Source organism: Bos mutus, chromosome 2 (assembly GCF_027580195.1).
Source record: "Bos mutus isolate GX-2022 chromosome 2, NWIPB_WYAK_1.1, whole genome shotgun sequence".
Classification (NCBI taxonomy): domain Eukaryota; kingdom Metazoa; phylum Chordata; class Mammalia; order Artiodactyla; family Bovidae; genus Bos; species Bos mutus.
Window position 1 is genome coordinate 21,364,465 of NC_091618.1, and position 18,737 is coordinate 21,383,201.

An 18,737-nucleotide genomic window follows, 5' to 3' on the forward strand; every position below is an offset into this window, starting at 1 on the left:
GGTAGGCTGGTATAAGCTAAAAATAAAAAGAAGCAGCTACAATCCAGGATCATCTTGAGAGTCAGTGAAAAATAATATTTTTCAAAGACAGAGCTGTGAGCCATGATTGCATGTTAAAGAAAAAGTAGATATAGGGAAAGAGTAGCTGGAAGTGGTCAGGGTCTGTGAGGAAAAGAGTTAGGAAATTGGAAACAAGAGGTGGGTGGACATTTGGGAGGGGGCAAGGCATGTGAAGACTTGTATATCCCACTACAAAACACTCACCTCTGGAAAGGCACTGGAAAACTAAGGAGACAGATGATTTAGCCAGTTTGTTTTAGCCAACACAGGCCAGCCAGGAGCTAGTAGGGAAGGAATATGAACTGAGTGGCTGAGATGAAGGCTACATGTGGACACCTCCTTCCCATAGTCAATCTACCTCTTTATGTTGCATGTTCAACCTATTAACAACAGAGACTAATATTTATACCCAGCATGACATTTTGCTCCAAGTTGACTATATTGAGTACCTTCCATTCTGAAAAACCATTGGTGACAGTGACAGGGACATATTCTGTTACGAGTTTGTCTTTCTCACCCACAGAGACTTAGCCAGAACCTCTGGTGAGGTCCTATGAATGCCGCCTAGTCCACAGACATGGGATACCACATAGCACAGAACCAAGCCAGTGCACCCACATTTCAGCTAAGAGGATGTAGGAATGGGTCTGTGACCATGGATCCTTTGTTTAAATTGCATACCATTCTGAAAGAGGCAGTCTGATAGCACATTAGAACTACATCATGAAGTGTTACTTGCTCAGTCGTGTCTGACTCTTTGCGACCCCATGGACTGTAGCCTGCCGGGCTTCTCAGTCCATGGAATTCTCCAGGCAAGAATACTGGAGTGGGTAGTCATTCTCTTCTCCATGGGATCTTCTTGAGCCAGGGATCAAGCCTGGATCTCTTGTATTGCAAACAGATTCTTTACCATCTGAGTCACCAGGGAAGCCCCACATGAAAGCAGGGCTGAAATGCTAGCCTGGTTATAGTCCTTTGCAAAACAAAGTGTTATTTTTCGGGAGACAGTATATGCACTAAGTAAGATCCTTTTATATAAAGCTGTGTCCTTATCAAGAAGAATCAGTACAGTTCAGTCACTCAGTCGTATCCACTCTTTGCCACCCCATGGACTGCAGCACACCAGGCTTCCCTATCCATCACCAGCTCCAAGAGCCTACTCAAACTCATGTCCATCACGTCAGTGATGTCATCCAACCATCTCATCATCTATCGCACTGTTATCCTCCAGCCTTCAATCTTTCCCAGCATCAGGGTCTTTTCCAAGGAGTCAGTTCTTTGCATCAGGTGGCCAAAATATTGGAGTTTCAGCTTCAGCAATCAGTCCTTCCAATGAATATTCAGGACTGATTTCCTTTAGGATGAACTGGTTGGATCTCCTTGCAGTCCAAGGGACTCTCAAGAGTCTTCTCCAACACCACAGTTGAAAAACATCAATTCTTCAGCACTCAGCTTTCTTTATAGTCCAACTCTTACATCTATACATGACTACTGGAAAAACAATAGCTTTGACTAGATGGACCTTTGTCAGTAAAGTAACGTCTCTGCTTTTTAATATGCTGTCCAGGTTGGTCATAGCTTTTCTTCCAAGGAGTAATTGTCTTTTAATTTCATGGCTGCACTCACCATGTGCAGTGATTTTGAAACTCCAAAAGATAAAGTCTGTCAATGTTTCCACTATTTCCCTATCTATTTGTCATGAAGTGATGGGACCAAATGTCATGATCTTAGTTTTCTGAATGTTGAGTTTTAAGACTACTTTTTCACACTCCTCTTTCACTTTCATCAAGAGGCTCTTCATTTCTTCATTTTCTGCCGTAAGTGTAGTGTCATCTGCATATCTGAGGTTATTGATATTTCTCCCAGCAATCTTGATTCCAGCTTGTGCTTCAACAAACCTGGCATTTCTAATGATGTACTCCGCATATAAGTTAAATAAGCAGAGTGACAGTATACAGCCTTGACGTACTCCTTTTCCTCTTTGGAACCAGTCTGTTGTTCCATGTCCAGTTCTAACTGTTGCTTCTTGACCTGCATACAGATTTCTCAGGATGCATGTCAGGTGGTCTGGTATTCCCATCTCTTTAAGAATTTTCCACAGTTTGTTGTGATCCACACAGAACAAAGGATTGAGCAAATACCAAAGGAGAGCTAGCTGTGTACCAGCCCCTCCCCACCCAGAGGCAGAGAGGCAGGCTTGTGACAGCCAGAGCCAGAAGACAAGGAGCTCCTGCAATCTCAACCTCAGAGATGGCATCTTCCAACAAACTGTTAGCAGGTTCCCAGCTGCTACCCATGTATTCCTGAGATTCTGGAAGGTTGACATCTGCCAGGAGGGTCACAGCCTGAGATCAGCTCTCCAGAGGAGACATATGGCACACCTGAGATGGTGTTCTTGCAGTGCACCCAGGAAACGAAGTGGCTGGGACCAGGGAGATGATACATTAAGATACATGGCCCACCTGGGCACCAAGCTGCTCAGACCTGGGAAGGGCACAAAACACATGCCCAACCCACAGAGACTGAGCCAGAACTGTGTCTGAGTATCTCCTGTGGAGGTATGGGTTAGAAGTGGCCTGCCACAGGGGCAGGGACTCTGGGTGCAGCAGCCCTGGGTATGGCATAAGCCCTCTTAGAGGAGGTCGCCATTAACCCCACCATAGAAGCACCAGAACTTACACAGGACTGGGGTAACAGACTCTTGGAGGGCACAAACAAAATCTTGTGTGCACCAGAACCCAGGAGAAAGAGGCAGTGACCCCACAAGAGACTGACCCAGACATGCCCATGGGTGTCCAGGGGTCTCCACTGGAGATGTGGGTCGGTGGTGGCCTGCTCCAGGGTTGGGAACACTGAGGGCAGCAGGGCATGCATGGGACCTTTTGAAGGGGATCAACATTATCTTCATTACCTCCCATAGTTGGCCTCAGGTCAAGCAACAGGAAGGGAATACTTCAGTATTCTCACCTTGAGAACCCCATGAACAGTATGAGAAGGAAAACAGATAGGACGCTGAAAGATGAACTCCCCAGGTCGATAGGTGCCCAATATGCTACTGGAGATCAGCGGAGAAATAACTGCAGAAAGAATGAAGATATGGAGCCAAAGGAAAAAGAACACCCAGTTGTGGATGTGACTGGTGATGGAAGTAAAGACTGATGCTGTAAAGAGCAATATTGCATAGGAACCTGGAATGTTAGGCCCATAAATCAAGGCAAATTGCAAGTGGTCAAATAGGAGATGGCAAGAGTGAACATTGACATTTTAGGAATCAGTGAACTAAAATGGACTAGAATGGGTGAATTTAACTCAGATGACCATTATATCTACTATTGTGGGCAAGACTCAGAAGAAATGGAGTAGCCATCATAGTCAACAAGAGTCCAAAATGCAGTATTTGGATGCAGTCTCAAAAATGACAGAATGATCTCTGTTCGTTTTCAAGGCAAACCATTCAGTCTCACAGTAATCCAAGTCTATGCCCAGACCAGTAATGCTGAAGAAGCTGAAGTTGAACTGTTCCATGAAGACCTACAGGACCTTGTAGAATTAACACAAAAAAGATGTCTTTTTCATTAATGGGGACTGGAATGCAAGTATGAATTCAAGAGCTACCTGGAGTAATAGGCAAATTTGGCCTTGGAGTCCAAAATGAAGCAGGTCAAAGACTAACAGAGTTTTGCCAAGAGAACACGCTGGTCATAGAAAACGCCCTCTTCCAAAAATACAAGAGAAGAGGTGGTGGCCTGTCTAGGGTTAGGGGCACTGAGTGCAGGAGTGAGTGCACGTGACCTTTTGAAGGAGGTTGCCATTATCTTCTTTACCACCACCGTAGTTTGGCCTCAGGTCAAGCAACAGGGAGGGAACACTTCAGTATTCTTGCCTTGAGAACCCCATGGACATCGAGAATACATGAGTCCAAAAACCAAAGAGTAGAAGCAGGAGTCATACCTTTTGCCATTGTTCCCAATAACTCAACTACAGAATAATTTATATAGTAAATAGTTGAAAACAAGAGAAAAGTAAATTAAGTAAGGTATATAATATGACAGAATAATAATTATAGTAATTATTGAAATTAAGAGTACTTATGACATATTGACATCACATGGGCTAATTTTTTACTCTCATCCTCACAACTCTGGCTTCTTCATGTTTAGAGGTTCTGATCTCCAAAGGGCATTCACTTTTTCTAGGAGACACAACTAAATTTCCATTTAGGTATCCATTTTCCCTGCCCCCAGAGCATCTGATATTGTATGTCCAGGGACCGGCAAGTAAGGAGGAGCCGTAATTCCTTCATTCCAGGAGTAACTATGGAGAATGAGAAGGGAAGGCTGCTTTTACACAAAAAAGACACATATATGGAACCCAGGTAAGCCGTGTAGGCACTCCACACTCTTTCGTTCCATTGTAACCATGAACAGATTTGTTCAGCAACACCTGACTGAGAATAGCATCATAATTAAGTGTTTGGACCACAGAGAAATAAAGCTTTAAATCACCCCATCATGAAAGCCATCAAGCCCTGCTGAGTTAATAGCCGAAGGTGAATGAACCTTAGATAGTGGAAAAGGGAAAGAGTAAGAACCAGTTGGGCCCCAAGCCCAGCTGCAGAGATGGGAGCTGCAGTTTATCCCACTGACTTCTTTGGTCTAAGTTTGTCTTCAGAAAGAAAGGCAGTAGAAACCAGGGGGATACTGTTCCTAAAATGTGTGATGCGCATGTGTGAGATGTGAGGGGTGTGTGCTGGTGGCCATCAAGTTGTATCACTTGAATCTCACTCTAAGACAGTGTTCCCCAGTCTTGATGGAGCCAGAGACTGGTTTCATGGGAGACAATTTTTTCCACAGATCGGGGAATGAGGGATGGTTCCAGGATGATTCAAGTGTATTACATCTATTGCACTTGACTTCTATTATTACACTGTGATACATAATGAACTGATTATGCAACTCACCAAAATGCAGAGTCAGTGGAAGCCCTGAGTTTGTTTTCCTGCAAGGAGTTGGTCGCATTTGGGGGTGATGAGAGCGTGATGGGGAGTGGCTGTAAATACAGATGAATCCTCACTTGTTTGCTCGTCACTCACCTCCTGCTGTATGCCTGGGTTCCTAATGGGTCATGGACCCATAACAGTCTCTGGCTCAGGGGCTGGGGACCTCAGCTTTATTATACTCCAGTGCGTCTCATGTAGTTGGCAGACAGTCCCCAGTCGCTGCCCTTTGGGATCCTGCACAGTGTTCAGGCTGTGGCTGTGCTCTCTTCCCTTCCAATGGCTGAACCCAGGGGATGTACCGGAGCTGAATCCTTCCCGCCCTGTGTGGGGTTCCTTTGATGTCTTTGCTCTAAGGTGCCTCATCAGCCCAGCCAGGACTTTCTCTGAGCTGCTCTGCAATTTGGGCCTCTTCCTACCTACTTCTCATTGCTTTCCTCTCTGCTTTCAAGTGTCAGAGCAGCAGTACAGACTGAAGGCACTTCCTGCCCTCTCCTGCTTTCTCCCATACTGAACCTGCACCGACATTTCCCTAAGATGTCAGCTCATGTCTAATCACATCGTGACATCCTCTCTGCAGACACTTAGGGTAATACACTAAATTTAAGGCTCAAACCCTGGCTTCAGGGCTTTCTCTAGCTCTCCTACTCCCTCCCCGCAGGTCTGCTTTCCTTCTGCAAGACTCTCATCCACTGATTGGCTCTCTCCACCTGATGGCATGGACAGCATCCACCTGTGGGCATGACTGGTCTCACGGGCAGACAAACTGCCATGGCATAGGGATCACTGCTTAGAAGGCCCCTTAGTGCTCTATGTCTCTATATTCGTTTGCTAGGGCTGCCTTAACAAAGTACCACAAGCTGGGTGGCTTAAATAACAGAAGTGCATTCTCCCACAGTCCTGGAGGCTAGAACTCATCTCTCATCCAAGATCAAGATGTTCGCAGAATTGGTTTCTTCTGAGACTGTGAGGGGGAGTCTGTTCCGTGCCTCCCGGCTAGCTTTTGCTGACTGGCTGGCAATCCATGATGTTTCTTGGCTTCTAGACACATTGCTGTGATCTCTGCCTTCATGTTCACATGCTGTTCTATGTCTCTGTGTCCAAGTTTCCCCTTTATAAGGACACTGGTCATATTGAATTAGGGTCCACCCTAATGATCTCACCTTAACTAATTATATCTGTAATGACCCTACTTCCAAATAAAATCAGTCTGAGACACTGGTGAAGGGGTTAGGACTTCAATATATGAATTTTAGAGGTAGAGGGGGGGTTGCAATTCAACCCATAACAATCATTACCTTGAAACTTCTAATAATTTTTATTTTGCGCTGGACTCCACAAATTATGTAGCCAGTCCTGGCTTTGGAAAGTTAATTCTGCCCTTTAAGCTGTCTTAGAACCTTGGATCAGGAGAAAGTGCCTTTTTCTCCTATAATTACAGCAAAAGTCTCCCGTGGAGCCTTGAATGACCTTGACTGGATCACCTAGCCATTTCTAACAAATCACTCTGGCCATAAAGCCCTGCACTTTGTCCAGGCTAGGCCTGTGCTTTTATTCACATCACCCGCCACTGGGAAGGAAAGGGCAGGACAGTGTTTGGTTCACGAGAGTATTCTAGTCAGAGTTTGGGACCAGACTTACACTAATTTGTTTGTTTTGTTTTTTGGCTGTTTTGTGGGATCCTAGTTCCCTGACCAGGAATCAAACCTGGGCCTCCTGTATTGGAAGAAGGGATTCTTAACCACTGGGCCACCAGGGAAGTTTCACACTTGTTTGATAGAAAAGAGTTTGCATATTTCCTATTAATTCTGTGATCTGGAATGGTTTATGTTGTTTAAAGATTATCTGCAATCTGAGAGTCTAAAAAACAAAAAGCACTGATAAAGTCCTTTCTTTTTCATTTTAAAATATTTTTGTCCACCTGCTGCATTTTTGAATCATTATTAATCTCAAGAGTTTTCTATTTTTGAGTCAAATGTTAAGATTTACATTTTCTTTAAAACCATGTTAATTACTGAAATGGCAGTTTTAAAATGTTCTTCTAGGTGTAGCTGCTTATGCCACTTATGGGCTGAACTGTGTTCCTTTAAAGCTCATATGTTGCAAGCCTAACCCCCAATACCTCAGAATGTGACTGGATTTGGAGACAGAATCCAGATTTTGGAGACTTAAATCCAGAATGTGACTGGATTTAAAGAAACAATTAAGTGAAAGTAAGGTCATGAAGGTGAGCCCTAATTCAGCATGACTGGTTCACTTTTAAGAGGTGATTAAGTCACAGACATGAACATGCAGAGAGAAAAGACCATGTCAGGATACAGAGAAGATAGCCATTCATAAGACGGAATAGAGGTGCCTCAGAAGAAACCGGGCCTACCAACACCTTGGTCTTGGACTTCTATTCTCCAGAATTATAAGAAAAAAAATATCTGTTGTTTAGGCCAGCCAGTCTGTGATCCTTTATTATGGGAGTCCTAACTAATGTCAGGTTAAAGGTTTTATGTTTGTGTTTTATTTTCTTATTCATGGTTATTAGACTCATAGATTTTTGTTTGCTTGTTTTGTCCTTTTTATTTTGTATTGGGGTATGGTGATTGCAGCCATGAAATTAAAAGACGCTTAACCCCTTGGAAGGAAAGTTTTGACCAACCTAGACATCATAAAAGGCAGAGACATTACTTTGCCAACAAAGGTCCGTCTAGTCAAGGCTATGGTTTTTCCAGTGGTCATGTACGGATGTGAGAGTTGGACTATAAAAGAAGCTGAGTGCCGAAGAATTGATGCTTTTGAACTGTGGTGTTGGAAAAGACTCTTGAGAGTCCCTTGGACTGCAAGGAGATCCAACCAGTCCATTCAGAAGGAGATCAGTCCTGGGTGTTCATTGGAGAGACTGATGCTAAAGCTGAAACTCCAATACTTTGGCCACCTGATACAAAGAGCTGACTCATTTGAAAAGACCCTGATGTTGGGTAAGATTGAGAGCAGGAGAAGAAGGGGACGACAGAGGATAAGATGGTTGGATAGCATCACTGACTTGATGGACATGGATTTGGGTGGACTCCGGGAGTTGGTGATGGACAGGGAGGCCTGGCGTGCTGTGGTTCATGGGGTCGCAAAGAGTCGGACATGACTGAGTGAACTGAACAGACAGGTGGTTAACAATGTTGTTAGTTTCAGGTGAAGAGAGAAGGGGCTCAGCCATATATGTACATGTATCCATTCTCATCCAAATTCATCTCCCAGCCAGCCTGCTACGTAACATTCCCTGTGTTATACGATAGGTCCTTGTTGGTTATCCATTTTAAATATAGCAGTGTGTACCTGTCGATCCCAGACTCCTTAACAATCCCTTCCCTTCAACCTTACCCCATGGTAATCATATAAGTCTGTGACTCTCTTTCTGTTTTTGTAAGTTCATTTATATAATTTCTTTTTGGATTCCATAGACTCATAGTTTTTTTTTTCAGAAAATATATTTTGTTGAAATATCTTTCTGAGACTTCTCATGTTTGATAATATCTTTCTCTTCTCTCAGGTAACTATAACTTTCTTGATTCATAGCTATTTTTCATCAAAGCTCTATGGACATTGCTTCACTGCCTTCTGTCATTTCATGTTATGAAAGGTTAATATAGAACTAATATATGATTTTTTGGTAGGCAATCTCTTTATTATTCTGCCTCTAATCATGAATATGGAGAAGGCAATGGCACCCCACTCCAGTACTCTTGCCTGGAAAATCCCATGGATGGAGGAGCCTGGTGGGCTACAGTCTGTGGGGTCGCTAAGAGTCGGATACGACTGAGCGACTTCACTTTCACTTTTCACTTTCATGTATTGGAGAAGGAAATGGCAACCCACTCCAGTGTTCTTGCCTGGAGAATCCCAGGGATGGGGAAGCCTCGTGGGCTGCCGTCTATGGGGTCGCACAGAGTTGGACACGACTGAAGCGACTTAGCAGCAGCAGCAGCAATCATGAATATGTTTCCTTTATTTTTGAAATAGAAACATGTCATAAAATATATGGCTTTTTTCATTTGTTTTGTCTGTCAATCAAAGGGCTCTTTGAATCAAAACCTCAAACCTGTCTTCAGTTCAAGAAAAGTTTTCTATATTATTTTGGGCGTTGCCTCTCATCCTTCTCTCCTGTTTTCTCCTGAAACTTGTTACATGTGTGTCATGGTTCCTAGGTACCCTTTCCATCTCTCGTCTTTTCTCTCATCATTTTCATACCTTTATTTCTAACTCTCAGTTGTTGAATGGTCTCTGAAGCACATCTTCTGCTGTAGCAGACCAAGGTTTCAGATGATTCTAATGAAGGTTTTACTGCCTACATTGCTGCAATTTTAAATTTGGAAATAGGCATTCCTTCCAGATCTCAGATGGCTCAACTTAATGCTTGGCTAGTACAAATTCATAAATATAATATTCTCTTTAACTTTTCCCAGTCTTTCTCCTTTGATTGCACTGACTCTGTTGAAGTGGAGGAATATTTGGTTGATCTCTTGGATTGGCTCATTTCTTTTGAATTAAAATCTCTTTATTCAAAGGAACACTTTTATATTTACAGCAATTGTATTCACCACATAGTGATGTGTATTAAGAATGATAGGTAGTGCAAGCTGAGGGTAGGACACTTTGCACTCTGCCAAAGAGGTTTTGTTTAGTTTTCTTTTTTTAACTTTATTGAAGTATAACTAATAAATAACACTGCAGTTCAGTTCAGTTCAGTCACTCAGTCGTGTCCAACTCTTTGCAACCCCATGAACCGCAGCAAGCCAGGCCTCCCTGTCCATTACCTACTCCCGGAGTCCACCCAAACCCATGTCCATTGAGTCAGTGATGCCATCCAGCCATCTCATGCTCTGTTATCCCCTTCTCCTCCTGCCCCTAATCCCTCCTAGCATCAGGGTCTTTTCCAATGAGTCAGCTCTTCGCATCAGGTGGCCAAAGTACTGGAGTTTCAGCTTCAACATCAGTCCTTCCAATGAACACCCAGGATTGATCTCCTTTAGGATGGACTGGTTGGATCTCCTTGCAGTCCAAGGGACTCTCAAGAGTCTTCTCCAACACCACAGTTCAAAAGCATCAATTCTTTGGCACTCAGCTTTCTTCACAGTCCAACTCTCACATCCATACATGACCACTGGAAAAAACATAGCCTTGACTAGATAGACCTTTGTTGGCAAAGTAAAGTCTCTGCTTTTTAATATGCTGCCTAGGCTGGTCATAACTTTCCTTCCAAGGAGTAAGTGTCTTTTAATTTCATGGCTGCAATCACCATCTGCAGTGATTTTGGAGCCCAGAAATATAAAGTCAGCAACTGTTTCCACTGTTTCCCCATCTATTTCCCATGAAGTGATGGGACCAGATGCGATGATCTTAGTTTCTGAATGTTGAGCTTTAAGCCAACTTTTTCACTCTCCTCTTTCACTTTCATCAAGAGGCTCTTTAGTTCTTCTTCACTTTCTGCCGTAAGGGTGGTGTCATCTGCATATCTGAGGTTATTTATATTTCTCCCGGAAATCTTGATTCCAGCTGTGCTTCCTCCAGCCCAGCGTTTTTCATGATGTACTCTGCATATAAGTTAAATAAACAGGGTGGCAATATACAGCCTTGACGTACTCCGTTTTATATTTAAAATATACAATATTAAAATTTGATATACATAATACAAATATTCATTAGGAGTGAATCCCCTCCATAAAGTTGATTAACACATCCATTATCCCACATATTTCCTGTTATTGTGAAGACATTTAAGTTCTACTGTCTTACCAAATTTCAATTATACAATAATAATGTCATCTGCTGTTATCACTAAGTTTTGCATTAAAGTCTCAGACCTCATTCATCTTACAGTTGAATGTTTGAACACTTTTACCAACCTCTCCCTATTTCCCCCACACTTCAGCCCCTGGCAACGAATTTTCTACTTTTGATTTCTATCAGTTTGACTTTTTTGTTGAGTTTCACACATAACTGATACTGTGAAGTATTTGTCTTTTTCTGCTTGGCTTTTTTCATTTAACATAAGGCCCTCCAGTTTAATCCAGGTTATCACAAATTATAGAATTTATTTTCTTTTTAAAACTGAATAATATTATATACATACATATGTATTTGGAAATGTGGATATTGTTATAAAGAAAATGTGATATAATATATGAAGATAATGCAACATCACATTTTCCTTATCCATTCATTCACTGACAGTTACTTAAGCTTCCATAGTTTCCATACTTTGGTTACCATGAATAATGCTGCAATGAACATAGCAGTGCAGATGTCTCTTCAAGATAATAATTGTGTTTCCTTTGGGTATATACCCAAGAGTATAATTGCTGGATAATATCTAATTTCTTGAGGACCTTACATCTGTTTCCAAAAGTAGCTATACCAATTGAAATCCTCACCAGCATTTGTTTAGTAGCTCAGTTGTGTCTGACTCTGCAATCCCATGGACTGTAGTCCACATGGCTTCTGTGTCCATGGGATTTCCCAGGCAATAATACAGGAGTGAGTTGCCATTTCCTTCTCCAGGAGACCTTCCCAACTCAGGGATTGAACCCATGTCTCCTACATTAGCAGGTGAATTCTTTACCGCTGAGCCACCAGGAAAGTCCCAGCATTTGTGATCTCCTATCTTTTTTTTATAAGAGACAGCCTAAAATTTGTGAGAGATGATATCTCATTGTTATTTTGACTTATGCATTTCTCTGGTAATTAGTAATATTGAGCACATTTTCATATAACTCTTGATCATGTCTCCTTTAAAGAAAAATGTCTATTTAGATCCTTTGTCCATTTTTTAATTGGGTTATTATTATTCTTTTTTTGCAATTGAGGTTTATGAGTGCCTTGTATATTTTTGACATTAACCTTTTATGGGATATATGGTTTGCAGGTATTTTCTCCTATTCCATAGGTTGTCTTTTCATTTTGCTGATAGTTTCTTTGATGTGCCGAAGATTTTTTCTGATGTAGTCCCACTTGTTTATTTTTGCTTTATTGCCTTCACTTTTTATGTCAAATCCAAAAAGTTATTGCTAAGACCCACTTTAATGAATTTGTTTATAAGTTCTAACAGGTTTTGGATGGAGTCGTTAGAGTTTTCTATGTATAATATAATGCTATCTGGAAATAGAGACAATTTTACTTCTTTCTTTACAATTTATATGCCTTTTTTTCTTGCCTAAATGCTCTTTCTAGGACTTCTAGTACTATGCTGAATAAAAGTGGTGAGAGTGGGCACCCTCATCTTATTCTTGATATGAGAGGAAAAGCTTTCAGCTTGTCCCTGTTGAATATGATGTCAGAATTTTTGTCTCTTCTGGTGTCCCCTTCTCCTCCTGCCCTCAATCTTTCCCAGCATCTGAGATGGCTGGATGGCATCACCAATTCAATGGGCATGAGTTTGAGCAAACTCCAGGAGACAGTGAAGGATAGGGAAGCCTGGCTGCAGTCTATGGGGTTGCAAGGCATCAGACACAACTTTGCGACTGAACAACATTTTTGTCTCCTGATAGTTGATGTATTGATGAACCTGAGAAAGTATACTTTTTGATTTTTTTAAAGTTTTGCTCTCTGTTTACAATACTCATCTGTTTTTGAATTTTTTCTATTTTTCCAATGATCCCTTGATATACTCATTGTAATTATTTTAAAGACCTGATAATTACAACATCTTTATCATACTTGAATATGGTTCTGAGGCTTCCTATGTCCCCTCAGGCTGCTTTCCCTCTTTCCTTCCTTCCTTCCTTTTTATTTGGCATGCTTTATACTTTTTTGCTGAGAGTTGCATTTGTTGCTTTGGTTAATAGGCCCTGAGGTAAATAGGCCTTCATTCTGAGAACTGATGTTGATATGGTTAAGAATTGGGCTGTGTTTTGTGTCTGTTGTAGCTTTGGTGCCAGACGTCTTTAGTTCTCTTTCCTTGCACTGGTGTTTGTATTTTGAGCTTCCCTGGGCATTCCTCCTCAGGGAGGGTATGTCCTTTGCATAGCTATTACACTAGAGTCACATTAGTTTGGTGGTTAGTGTGGTGATGGCAACAACTTTCTGTAATCTTATGATAAATCTCAGTCTTTCAGTGGACTTTTTTCTTTGGGCTGTTACCTTCCCAGATATTGTTCAAGTGGTTGCCACCATTAGGTGAGACAGGAAGATTATAGAGGAGTAGAGTGAGATGAATGTGTTTGCCAACTGGAATAAGGTTCTGGTAATTTTTTGTTCCCCCTTGGGTAGTAGACCTTTATTGTGGAGAATGCTCTGGGTAAATATCACAATGATTACTCTTCCCCTTCCTTTGCCAGAGTCAGGAGGGAATCTTTCTGGATCTTCAAAATGAGTACTTTGTATGGTTCCTGGAGGTAAAACACACCACAATGTGGGGATCCACTTAAGTCTGCATCACCCAGGAGTTTCTCTTCCTCACTCTAGTCCACATTCAGCTTCCAGAAACTTATCACAATTATCAGTGGTCCCAGCTCTCAGCTCAAGAGAAGCAACTCTGACTCTGGATTCACCTGTCTCTTCAGTTTTGGGGTGATGATTTGGTGTGCAGCTTCAGTTTTCAGATGGGTCTGAAAAAAAAGTGTTGATTTTAATTTGTTCATGCTTTTTGGAAGGAAAGGTATGACAAACCTAGACAGTGTGTTAAAAAGCAGAGACATAATTTTGCCAACAAAGGACCATAGAGTCAAAGCTATGGCTTTTCCAGTAGTTATGTACAGATGTGAAAGTTGGACCGTAAAGAAGGCTGAGCCCCAAAGAACTGATACTTTTGAACTGTGGTGCTGGAGAAGATTCTTGAGAGTCCCTTGGACTGTAAAATCAAACCAGTCAATCCTAAAAGAAATCAATCCTGAATATTCATTGGAAGGATTGATGCTGAAGCTGAAGCTCCAATACTTTGGCCACCTGATGTGGAGAGCCCACTGATTGGAAAGGACCTTGATGCTGGGAAAGATGGAAGGCAAAAAGAGAAGAGGGCAGCAAAAGATGAGATGGTTAGATAGCATCACCAACTCAATGGACATGAATTTGAGCAAACTCTGGGAGACAGTGAAGGCCAAAGGAGCATGGTATGCTGCAGTCCATGGAGTTGCAGAGTCGTGTTCAACTCTGTGACTGAACTACAAAAAAAGATAGTAGAGACAACTTCCAAGGTCTTTATGATGTTGGGGTGGAGTATGGAAGTCCATGTGATTTTTTTTTCCTGTATTCATCTTGCTTCTATCTACTTTGATTCTCATTTTACAGATGAAGAAACTGAAGTTCAGAGAGCTTAAGTCACTTGCTTCCAGTCTCACAGCTGAGACTCATAGGTGGCAGAGCTGGAAGTTGAATCCCAATCGACTGCCTCCAGAATCTGCTTATTTAAACTGTGTTTAACTGCTGTGTGCAATCTCTCCTCTGTTAGTAAAACACTTAAAAAAGTGCACAAACCTGCAATCATTGTATAAATAGCAGTGTCAGATTTATGACCTCTCTAAAAGTCCTGATAGTATAGCAGATACATATTATTGGGAAATTTGATTAGCACTAGGTCTGGTGGCTCAGAGGTTAAAGTGTCTGCCTGCAATGCAGGAGACCTGGGTTCGATCCCTGGGTTGGGAAGATCCCCTGGAGAAGGAAATGGCAACCCACTCCCTGTATTCTTGCCTGGAGAATCCCATGGACGGAGGAGCCTGGTGGGCTACAGTCCACTGGGTTGCAAAGAGTCAGACTCGACTGATCGACTTCACTTTCACTCTCAGGTCTTCTGTAGCATTAGACTACTTATCTACTCACACTCTTTAGATTAAAGATAGATAAAAAATACACATGAGCAGGGACTTTCCTGGTGTTCCAGTGGCTAAGACTCCACACTCCCAATGCAGGGATCCTGGGTTTGATCCCTGGTCAGGGAACTAGAACCTCAGACCCCAACTAAAAGAACCACATGCTGCAGCAACTACGACCCAGCTCAGCCAAACAAGTAAATGAAAACATAAATGTTGAAATAATCCGTGTGAGGAAATTATGAACTAAGGAAAAGAAGGTGAACTAAGGGTTAACCTTATAAACTTACCACCATGCTGCACACTGCCAGACTGAGGTCAGGGGTCATGTGAGGCATCCTGGCAATTCCTGGATTCTTGTGTTCTAGGCATCTCACTGGCCTCACCTTAGCCATTGATCCTGAGATTAATTTCAGAAGATATAGATCATGGACTTATCTAGACTGGGTTTTAGAGCAGTAAACACAAAAAAAAGGGAAACATGATCAATGGCACAAAGCTAGTAAATTATGAGAAGCAATTATTATTGGAACTTGGAATAAGAAAAACTATCCAATGATTGCTAACAGAAATATCTTGATGTAACATCATGAAAAATGTCCTCCAAAACATCAGAGTACCACAGGAAGAGGCCCAGGGCATGATTTGTTGTTGTTGTACAGTTGATAAGTCATGTCTGATGTCTTGCAACCCTGTGGACTGCAGCATGCCAATTTCTTCTGTTCCCCACTAACTCCAGAAGTGCTAAATCATTTCAGTTGTATCTGACTTTTTGCGACCCTATGGATGGTAGTCCCACAGGCTCTTCTGTCCATGGGATTCTCCAGGCAAGAATGCTGGAGCGGGTTGCCATGCCTTCCTCCAGAGGATCTTCCCAACCCAGGGATGGAATCCGCATATTCTGTGGCTCTTGCATTGCAGACAGATTCTTTACCACTGAGTCACCAGGGAAGCCCCTTAGGGCATGATACCTAAATGTAATTCAATGAAAGTGGTGACCTAATATGAGGTCTCAAGTAGGGCTATTTCCATGGTCCAGGCTTATCCTGTATTAAATTATTTACTCCTAAATCCCATTCAGAGGAATAAGTGACTTAAATTTTATTGACCCAGTTTTTTTATTTTCTTCAAAAAGCAAGTCATAATTTTGGCAGGAAGAGACATCATATTTCAACTGACCTTAGAGAATAAATAATGTCAATGAGAGTGAGTTGAATCACAGAGACTCTGTATCTTTAAGAAGATATAAGCTGATCTTACATGCAGTATTTCTCTTTAGAAAGGTAGAGATATTAAACTAACTCATGGGTGGTCCAGCAACAATTCAATTGTCCCTCTTGGGATATCCTTGGGAAGGATAAAGCGTCTAAGAATTCTGGACTACACATTACACTTAACATCTCACAGGTACAAGGGTTTTCTTCTTGTCATTCTTCATGTCACTTTTGTTTCCTATAGGATGTAATGTGGATTTCATAATAGATTTGTTATATCACCTAAATCTTATTCTTTGAACTGTGATCCTCACAAAGAGGTGAATTCCCTTACCATGGAAACCATTAGCACAACAAAATTGAGTTGTAAATTACATTTTTAAAAACATCTGAGTAACTTATTGTGGGTGATTTTAAATTTCTTCTCAGATTCAACTGAAGTGTTCACCACTCCATATATTCCTTTTTAATTTCTCTCTCCTGGAGTAGATCTTTTAATCTTCTATTTTTATAGTGTTTTTTGCTCTTTACCCTGGATTATCACTAACTGTGCTCTCTTCTCACTGTTATTGTTGAACTGAGTTCCTTTTTTTTTTTTTTTTTTGCTGCACTGTTCTGTATGTAGGATCTTAGTTCCCTGACTAGATATCAAACCCATGCCCCTGCATTGGAAGCACAAAGTCTTCCCTGGACCGCCAGGGAAGTCCCTAAACTGAGTTCATTTAAAGGCAAGGTGAACATCTGATTCAACACCCAGTCCTTCAAAGATCTGACTGTTTCTTAAAGAGCTGATTTTCAATGTACATTTTTGAATGACTATATAAGCGTTCTGAGCTGGCCAATGCAAAGGCAACGGATAAGAAAAAGATATCTGTCTATTAATGGGTTTTGAATACTTCTTTGAAAAATAAGCTTAATACCATATTTGGGATATGGCTGAAACTACTGAAATATATCGTAGGTGACCCAGATGTCAGTTGTCCCTTCATCTTCCACCTGAAACTCTCTGTCCACGTCCTCCCCCACTCCAATAAGAGAAAATCAAGCATTTATCAGTGCAGAATCCACTGCAGATGTGCCAACTAAAGAAAAGGAGTAGGTGTAGCATCAACTGTTTGGAACTTAGGAAAGTTCACGGGTTGTCTTTTACTTGTTTTTTTTCTCCCAAGTTCCTTGGTCTCTTTTCATCTTTCCATCCATAAAGTACCTGGGTCCCCCTAAATACAATTTCTTGCTCTCAAGTATTTCTTTATATCTCCAAGCCTGTGTTCCTCTATTACGTGTGGAAATTGTCTCTCCTGACTTATTATAGTGCTCAGCAAAATGCCCTCTGGTTAGCATTGTCCAACCTCCTTAAAAGGTATTGGGGGATTATATGCATTCAATAATTCAAAAGGACTTTAGTAAAATGATCAAATGTTGTTAATAATTAATGCATTAACAAAAATTAGCATTATCTGATAATATGTCTATCCTTGATGTGGCAGATGGAAAAGTTCTATAATATACAAAGAATCGTAGTTGTATAGTATACAAAGAATTCATTTGTTTGCAGAAAATAAAAAGAAATGAGCCCTAGGAAAATGCAAGTTATGACCCATCTTAGTAATCCTTCAGTTTTGTGGGTCTAATTGGAAATGACCAAGGAGTTCTTGATTCTTTGTAAAACTGTCCTATCATCCAATATACCATTACATGCTCATGGCTGATGGGAATAAATTACCTGGACATTGTTTAAAGAAAACAAAGAATATTGTGAATTCCATGAAGCTAAGTGTGCATGGAACACAATATGGAAGGAGGTTTCATTGTTGTTTTCAGTACTCCCAAGCTTTCCTTTTTTCACAATTATAAAATGACCCCACTCCTATCTTTTTGCTGAAATGTATTTGATGACTCTGAAAGACAATTAAATTAGTATTCATCTGTGTAATGCCTTATTATTTTATACATTTATTTATTTTATTGTGCAATGCATCCTGTGGGATCTTATTTCCCTAACCAAGGACTGAACCCTTGCCCTCTGCAGTGGAAGTGTGGAGTCGTAACCACTGTACCACCAGGGAAGTCCCTACAATGCCTTGTTATTTTAATAATCATTCAAAGCTAATGATTTAAACATTACTCAGAACTAGTGATTACATTGACATTATTACCACTGTCTTTATTATTTTTAATGAGTAGAGCTCCTTTCACCATTTTTCAAGTGTTTTGCTCCAGATGTTCTACTCTGGTTTCCAATAGACTATTTGTCTTCCCATAAGAAGCCACAGATGAGCCTGTCTTATGGCCAGTCATGCCTTTCCCTTCTAGCTCTGCCTGCCTTGATTCTACTCCTCTTCTGAGATCATTTGAGATCATGAAGATTTGAGTTTATTAATACTCAGTATTAATCTTGAGGAATGAAAAAGAGCTCAGTCCTTTCTGGTAAAGCAAAAAACTGACAGTGTGAATATAATAGAAATTGATCTATGAGGTCACATATACTTTATCAGAATGAGAAGGGGCTGAGGGAATGAAGCAAGAATAGCCACTATTGCATAAGTATTCCTACCAGGCTAGTTAACATGGAGATCTTCTTGGCTCGTTTTAAGAAATAGTTCAATAAGTTAGTAGTCATATAGTGATTACAAGAAAGAAAAGCGAGCTAAGAGTTAGTGACTGAGGGTCATTGTTAAT